This window comes from Herpailurus yagouaroundi, unplaced genomic scaffold (assembly GCF_014898765.1).
Source record: "Herpailurus yagouaroundi ecotype Mexico unplaced genomic scaffold, PumYag 190, whole genome shotgun sequence".
NCBI lineage: Eukaryota > Metazoa > Chordata > Mammalia > Carnivora > Felidae > Herpailurus > Herpailurus yagouaroundi.
Window position 1 is genome coordinate 32,740,939 of NW_024412421.1, and position 7,371 is coordinate 32,748,309.

Consider the following 7,371-nt stretch of genomic DNA (forward strand, 5'->3'; position numbering starts at 1 on the left):
GAGGTATGTCTTCTTCATTCTGCACCCATTTATTATTTTCTGTTTCCTTAGTGCTTTTCACTTCCTGCCTCCCTTTCCAAACCTCCACTACCAACCAGATGTTTGACCTCTTTTTTCAAAATAATAGATAATTTCCTTTCTGAATTCTTACTGCTCTGACTCTCTACTTTTAATCTGGTTATGTTGTCATGATCGTCTAGATAGATTAAAAGTCCTTGAGGGAAAAGATGACTTTATATTCATTATTAAAACCCCTTACAGTGCCTACTCTGTGTAAAGCCTGTGTAAAGCGACTCATGCTTGTCAATGTGAACTACTTTGGCAATTCCATTTTTATACAATTCTTGCAATGATAAAAAAAAAATAATAAATTCTTGACAATGCATTTATAGCCCTCTCTTTGGGTCGCTTAGCACAAGTCGTCTTGCATTGTTTGGAATTCCTATAACCCATTTAAATAAGCTTATTGTCCATGCACATGAGGATTATTCAGTATGTTCAAGCAAATAGTGACCAACACTGACAATGGATACTTTTCCGTCTCTACCTACTCTGCTGGTCCAGCATTCAAGCCATTGTTGCTCACATGAATGTACACCTGCCAGACTGTGGCCAGGGCCTTAGACATGGAACTGCCGCTTTCATTTTAATTTAAGAAAAATAGAAATTGACTGGGAGGTATTTATGCAAATCAGGAAGGTTCTGAGGAATTATCTGGCAGCCATGTTAATGGATGTTCCATTCTTAGAAATGAATCTCACATTTTGCTTCTCCCATCAGAAGGGGCTCTGTGTAGTCATTTATGCCCGCAGATGATTGGATCCGACCAGAAGACACTTGACGCACCTCATGCATGGCAATGAATCCAAATCCTATTTGGTCGGGAGTGTCCCTCAAGCTACAGTGGAGATCACTTTGGACTGGGGAAAGGGTGGTCATGGGAGGGCCTTCCAAGTGGCAGAATTTTCTGCCTTTTCCATATCACTGAATTCCTCAGGAAATGCTGTGCACTTGAGCCACACCTGAAGCAGTACTTCTTCAGGTGAGAAAAGTAAACTTATCTTAAGTTGTTTAAAACACAACGTTTGTGGTAGTTTGTTACGGCAGCCCTAGGAGATGAATACAGTGAACTTAACAGACAAAAATCACTGCCCTTGTGATGTTTTCATTCCAGCTGGGTGCAGACACCCAAGAAATAAGTAAAATGTATTTTTTTTTTTATTGTGATCAGTAAGATAGAGCATAATGAAGCAGGACAAGGAGACTGGGATTAAGGGAAGGGGTGTGGTTGTAAATTAAGCCTCATCAGGCAAGACCTTACTAAGAAGGGGGTGTTCAAGTGGGACTTGAAGGAAGAGAGGGAACACGTCACGTCGGGGTATGGAGGAAAAGCCTTGGAGACAGAGGGGTATGAAATGTTCCCAGTCCTGGGACTGGAGGTGCCTGGCATATTGAAGGAACTATCAGGAAGCAAGGGTCAAAAAACCAGAACATGTAGAGCTTTTTTTTACCTGGATTTATCCATTTACTCAGCATATCTTTATTGAGCATATACTATGTATATTATTTAATGGCATTCTTACAACAGCCTAGAGAGGTAGGTATAAAATCCCCACTTAACAGATAAAACTCTGATGCTCTGCTTAAGATTACTCAGCTCATATATAGTGGCACTGGAATAGGAATCCAAATTCAATGTCCTTTCTCCAGCACAGGAATGGCTTATATAAATATTTGTTATCTTGTTTAAAATTCACCTGCAAGTGTTTAAACTCATATGACAATCTCAATAAGCTCACTTGCCTCTGAGGTCAATGCAAATGTGCTTTGAGCCAAGAAGTGCCCTTGGGAGATTAGAGGGGCTCCTACTTTGGCAAAGGTTGGGCTGTGCACTGCTGTCTCCCATTATGTCCTTGGACTCATACAGTAGCTTTGTGACTCCAGGTAGCACTGGACTGAAAATTTATCTCTTTAAATGGCTTAAGTGTGTGTGTTTTTCTTAATATCCCAAAAAGCCATATTTATGAAGAGGGACAAAAGGAGAAATGCCGTGTAAGGAGAATAAATAAATGTAAAAATCAGGGTAGTCACACATTATCATTGGTAGCAGCCCCTCAACACAGAAAAGAGAACAGAGAAGACACCTATTCCTAATTCAAGCAGTTGTATCCCAGTTGCAAACCTCTCAGGCTTGATCCGATTTGCCTCCCATATTGCTCACTGTATGTCATGTCCTGGTGTGTTACCAGAAGAAACCAGAGAAATACACTGGTGGAGGTACCAAAACCGAGCTCTACCTTCTGCTCCTAACATTAGAGCACAGAGGGGATTCCTAAGCCCCCTGGGCAACTCCTACTCTTCCATTCAAAGGACCCTCTGAATATTTAATGGAAGTAGTTAAAGATATGTGATCAGTGCTTAACTGGCATACTCCATCTCCTAAATAATTCTGTATAAACAGAAACTTTCATATTTATGATGCCTCTCTGCCACTTCTTTTATATTTTCATTTGGTTGGTTTGGGGGAAAATTCCAGGTGGATTTGCTTCATGTAAATACTGTACTTCTTTATCATATTAATAAGGGAAGAGGTAGGAGAATCAAGACAATTCAGTGAGTTGTGCTGAAGTAGACGCTCAATAAATACTATCTGAAAAATGATCTATGTAAATGAGGGAGATTCTGGCTTGGTGAGGAAATGTTCATGGGTTCAGGGATGTGGTTTCATAGAACTGAGCCTGGCAATAGAACATGCTCACAGGAGAACTGGACCCCATTCCTGACCCAGTGGTTGTTGGCATTCTCCTATAGCCATTCTTGTCGATGGCAGGGAGTTGGATGGGGAAGGACAAAGAGAGGGACAGGGAAGGCTGAAAAAAAGCTCTGTAGGCTCAAAAGGATGTGTGTTGGAAAGAACTCTGAATTAACAATATATAGTGGCAGCTCAGACCTGGGCATCCAAATTAGTTAGGGGATTGGCTAATAGCTACAATAAAGATGTTCCAAAAGCAGAGGCTTAAACAAAACAGAAATGTACATTTTTCTCATAAGCCAGTCAGGTCAGGCAGGGGATCCACAATGTAATCCAGGACCCATGTTTGGAAAAGATCAGGGCTGTGGTTTGCCTTCTGTGATGGTATGTTCAGCACAGTGTAGTAGCTTTGCAACCCCAAGTATCATTGGACTGTTAGGTCATAGGCAGACCTGTTCTGACACCCTCTAGGGTACTATTGTCTTCCCTATGTCCTACACCATATCCAGCCTTCTAGAAGGGGACAAGAAGGAAGAGAAGAGGATGCATCTTTTTCTTTTCTTTTTTTTTTTAAGGACATTTACTGCAAGCCTTCCTCCCACTTTCCTCCATTCTCCATTGACCAGAGGTGAATCACATGACCACACACAGCTGCAAGGGAGGCAGGGAAGTACTTTCTAGCCAAGTAGCCATGTGCCCAGGTAAAGCCCAGAGTGTGGAAGTAAGATTCCATTACTTCAGGAAGACCTAGGTTTCTGTTGTATTTTGGATGAATTTCTTGCTATATCTTAACTTAAAGACTTAGTCGGGAGAAGGGAGAATTTCTCCACCAAAGCCCATAAATTCCAGGCTCTGCCCCCCCCCCCTGCATTCTTTCTCCTTCTTCAAATCTCATTTATTTCTAGTCCCCTACCTTCTGCTGCATGTAGACTTCGTAAAGTGTCATCCTAGAGTCACTTAGCTGCAAGCAAGAGACCTCTCAGAGCTCATTGTCCCTCCCACACTGATCTAGGCCATTCCCACCAACAACCTTAAGCCTTGAAATGTCCAGTTTCCAGGTAGAGCACTGAACGCTATCTTCCTAATGCGAAGGACCAAGACAAAGGAGAATCTCCAGCTAGGTGTGTCTACCTTCTTTTCCTCCCAGATGCCCAGGACTTGTCCCCTGGTACACTATGCTTCAGAAGCAATGTTCACTCATCACAGTTCACACTCACATCCTCCCCAGGAGCAGCCTAGTTGATTCTCTGTCTCATACAGGACAACTAGGCTCTGCACACTTTGCTTTGTCTTCATTTTTTTAATTTTTCTTTTTTATTTGAGAGGGAGAGAGCGCAAGTAAGGGAGAAGGGCAGAGGAAGAGAGAGAGGATCTCAAGCAGGCTCCACATTCGGTGTGAAGCCTGAGGTGGAGCTTGATCCCACGACCCTGAGATCATGACTTGAGCCAAAATTAAGAGGTGGATGCTTAACTGAACCAACCACTCTCAATCTCTTTAAAATAATTCGTACCAGGACGTTTAAGACAAAAATTATAGAAGGTCATAGGGTATCCTTGTTGATAGTGGTTCAACACAAATAGAAGACATTGAAAGATTTGCTTTAAAATATGACCTCTGCTCTGTTATTCAGAACATCCTGGTCCTGCAATGAGTGTTTTGTTTGTCATTCATTTTTAATGAGTCAAGAGTCCTTAATTTTCAATTTACAGTGTAATTTAAAATCATTTTGAAATGTACTCTGTCTAGGTTCAGCCCTGCATTTAGTGTCCTTGAAGTCAGTAGCTTAAGGTGGCTTGTGTTTTAGGTACACAATGCTGAATTGAAACTCAAATCCTTTCTGGTAATAAATAATAAATAATCCTTTAACTCAAAACTTTATGGTAATTTTCATCTTCTGGATACTCAAGGAGGGTACTTTCAGATCACAACCACATAGTTAACACATACAAAAAAGTCCCAACACAATAGTTAATTACTTTGAAGGAGTTTATTGCCATGTTAGGTGTCTGTTTTTAGACCCAAGTGAAAATATGATCTTCTGTTAATACAGAGAAAAGAAAAATGTGATCTGAGACGTTTTCCCAGTTGCATAAGAAACCAAAATTTAGACCCTATCTCATAAATGGTTTTGATGGACACAACTTAGTTTCTCTACGGCAGCTCCTTTGTGAAAAATGCTGAAACCTGCCTTTCTGGGGCATATCAAAGGCTTAGCCTGAGAGAGAAGAGGTGGCTGGGGAAGGCTGGCCCACTGCTTGACTGCTTGGTACACCATTCTCTGTGCTGCCATTCACTCAGTCTTTGTTGACAGCCCAGGTCCGAACAAGGATTATTCACTTTCGTAATCACTGGTGTGCTGGTGACCTGTGTAAACAAGAAAATAAGTGAAGTGAGCCATAACTCCAACAGAGTGTGAGGGGAATGAGGAGCCGTTATTGATGTTTAAAATCTAGATCTTTTCAAAATGGCGGCAAATTTATATTCAAAAACTGGTTTCATCCCAATGCAATATTTGACCAAGTTAGAGTAGAATAACTCTAGTTTCTGAAATTCACTCAAATAGGAATGATCTGATTTGCCATTAAAATGGTGCATCTAGGGCCACCTGGGTGGCCCAGTCAGTTGAGTGTCCAACTCCTGATTTTGGCTAAGGTCATGATCTCAGGGTCATGGGATTCAGCCCCATGTTGGCCTCCACGCTGGGCCTGCTTGAGATTCTCTCTCTCTCCCTCTGCTTCTCTCTCTCTCTCTCTCTCTAAAATAAATAAAATTTTAAAAAATACATAAAATGTTGCCTCTATTCCATGTTCTCCAGAACACCCAGATTCAAGTGGCTCACACTCCTATGATAGCTGTAGCCATATTTACTGACTTTTTACTCTGCTGAACACCATGGCAAGGGATCTATGAACACTCATTTATTCTTCAATCTGGTCCCATGAGTTTTGTGTATCAGTATGCAATCTATTTCACAGATGAGGAAACTACAGTTCAGAATGCAGGTTATCTTGTCCTTGGAGCTGTGGGTCTCAAGTTCTCACTCTAAATTCTATTGTTGCCTTGAGAAACTTTCCCTAAGGGCTAAAACACAAAAAAAACTTGAGAGGAAATGTCTTGAAATTATTATGCATTTAAGGTTTTTTCTTCTTCTTTTTCTTTTCTTATATTTATGTACATGGCCAAAAAACAACTACAAAGATCACATTGTATTTGTCCTTTTCTCCAGTTGGTTATCTACCTACTGACTTTGCTAATTTCCCTCATCATTAATTGCTTGGTAGATGACAATAGCCAAGTAAAGGAATGAAAATGATGAAATCCAATTCATTCATTGATTCATTGGTTGATTCACTGTGTATTGATTTATCATGTGCCAGGCACTTTTCCAGGCTATTGAGCTACCCTGAACTTGCCCTCTTGAGAAAGATGAAAACAATAAGTAGTGTAAATATACTGTGGAATACATTTTGATAATGGGAAGTGCCAAAGACAAAAAAAGAAGCAGAGAAATGTCAGGGTAGGGAAATATTGAAATGTTAGATGGGAGGCCATCTAACAAAGGTAACACTTGAGTAAGTATTGAGGGGAAGTTAGGAAATAGGGGAGAGCCTTAAGTGTGTAGGGAAAGACCATTGCAGCAGAGAGCATAGCACATGTAAAGGTCCTGAGGCAGGAGCATGCCTGGGAGTTTGAGAAAGAGCCAGGAGGCCAGTGAGTCTAGAGTGAGTAAGTGAAGGCAGAGGAGAAGGACACAATGCATAATATGAACTAGTTACGTAGGTTGTTGTTGCTTAGGGTAAGAACTTGGCTTTGACTCCACATGAGATGCTTTTGAGTAAAGGGGTTACAGAAACATGAAATGGGCCTTCCTTGGCTGTATTGAGGCTATTTGGGGTGGGTATGGATGGGGAGGAAACTGGGGGCACCAGTGTGGAAGCTATTGGAGTATTCCAGGCAGAACACTATGGTGGTCCAGGCCAGGATGGGGTCTTCCTCCTTCCTTTCAGTTTCATAAATTGGTGCTTCAAGTCTACCACATCGAAGAGGATGAGTGATCAAATGACATATAACTGGCCCTTTATATGTGATCATCCATTATATTGCATTTTCTGAGGAAACACATCTCCTTTGGGAGACTGTGTTCCAGAAAAACAGCCCTCTTGATTTAAGCAGAGTGGATCAGTAAGAGTTGGTGTTTTTTTTTTTTTTCATTTGATTGGATTATGGTGTTTATTTTTTTTAAATTTTTTTTAACGTTTATTCATTTTTTGAGAGACAGAGACAGAGCGTGAGTGGGGGAGGAACAGAGAGAGAGGGAGACACAGAATCCAAAGCAGGCTCCAGGCTCTGAACTGAGAGCACAGAGCCCAACGCGGGGCTCGAACTCACAAACTGTGAGATCATGACCTCAGCCGAAGTTGGGAGTTCAACCGACTGAGCCGCCCAGTCGCCCCTAGATTATGATGTTTATTAAATGAGAAGTGCGGTGGTTGAGTCCATTATTTAAACAAACTTACACACGCAACTATTTTAGGGGCCCTCCTATCTTACAGATGCTTCACGTCCGTTCGTTCTTTCTTTCTTTCTTTCTTTCTTTCTTTCTTTCTTTCTTTCTTTC

At 41.3% G+C, this 7,371-nt stretch overlaps 1 protein-coding gene and 1 long non-coding RNA gene across 4 annotated transcripts in view; one reads left to right on the plus strand and one right to left on the minus strand.

Moving 5' to 3' along the window:
• The window catches only part of CDH13 (cadherin 13), a 1,040,036-nt gene that overhangs the window by 352,670 nt on the left and 679,995 nt on the right, over positions 1 to 7,371 (plus strand). The window lies entirely within an intron of this gene.
• The window catches only part of LOC121009998 (uncharacterized), a 13,051-nt gene continuing 10,410 nt past the window's right edge, over positions 4,731 to 7,371 (minus strand). The window contains exon 3 of the long non-coding RNA XR_005780949.1: positions 4,731 to 5,117. This is a non-coding gene — a long non-coding RNA (uncharacterized LOC121009998). The remainder of the gene's footprint in view (positions 5,118 to 7,371) is intronic.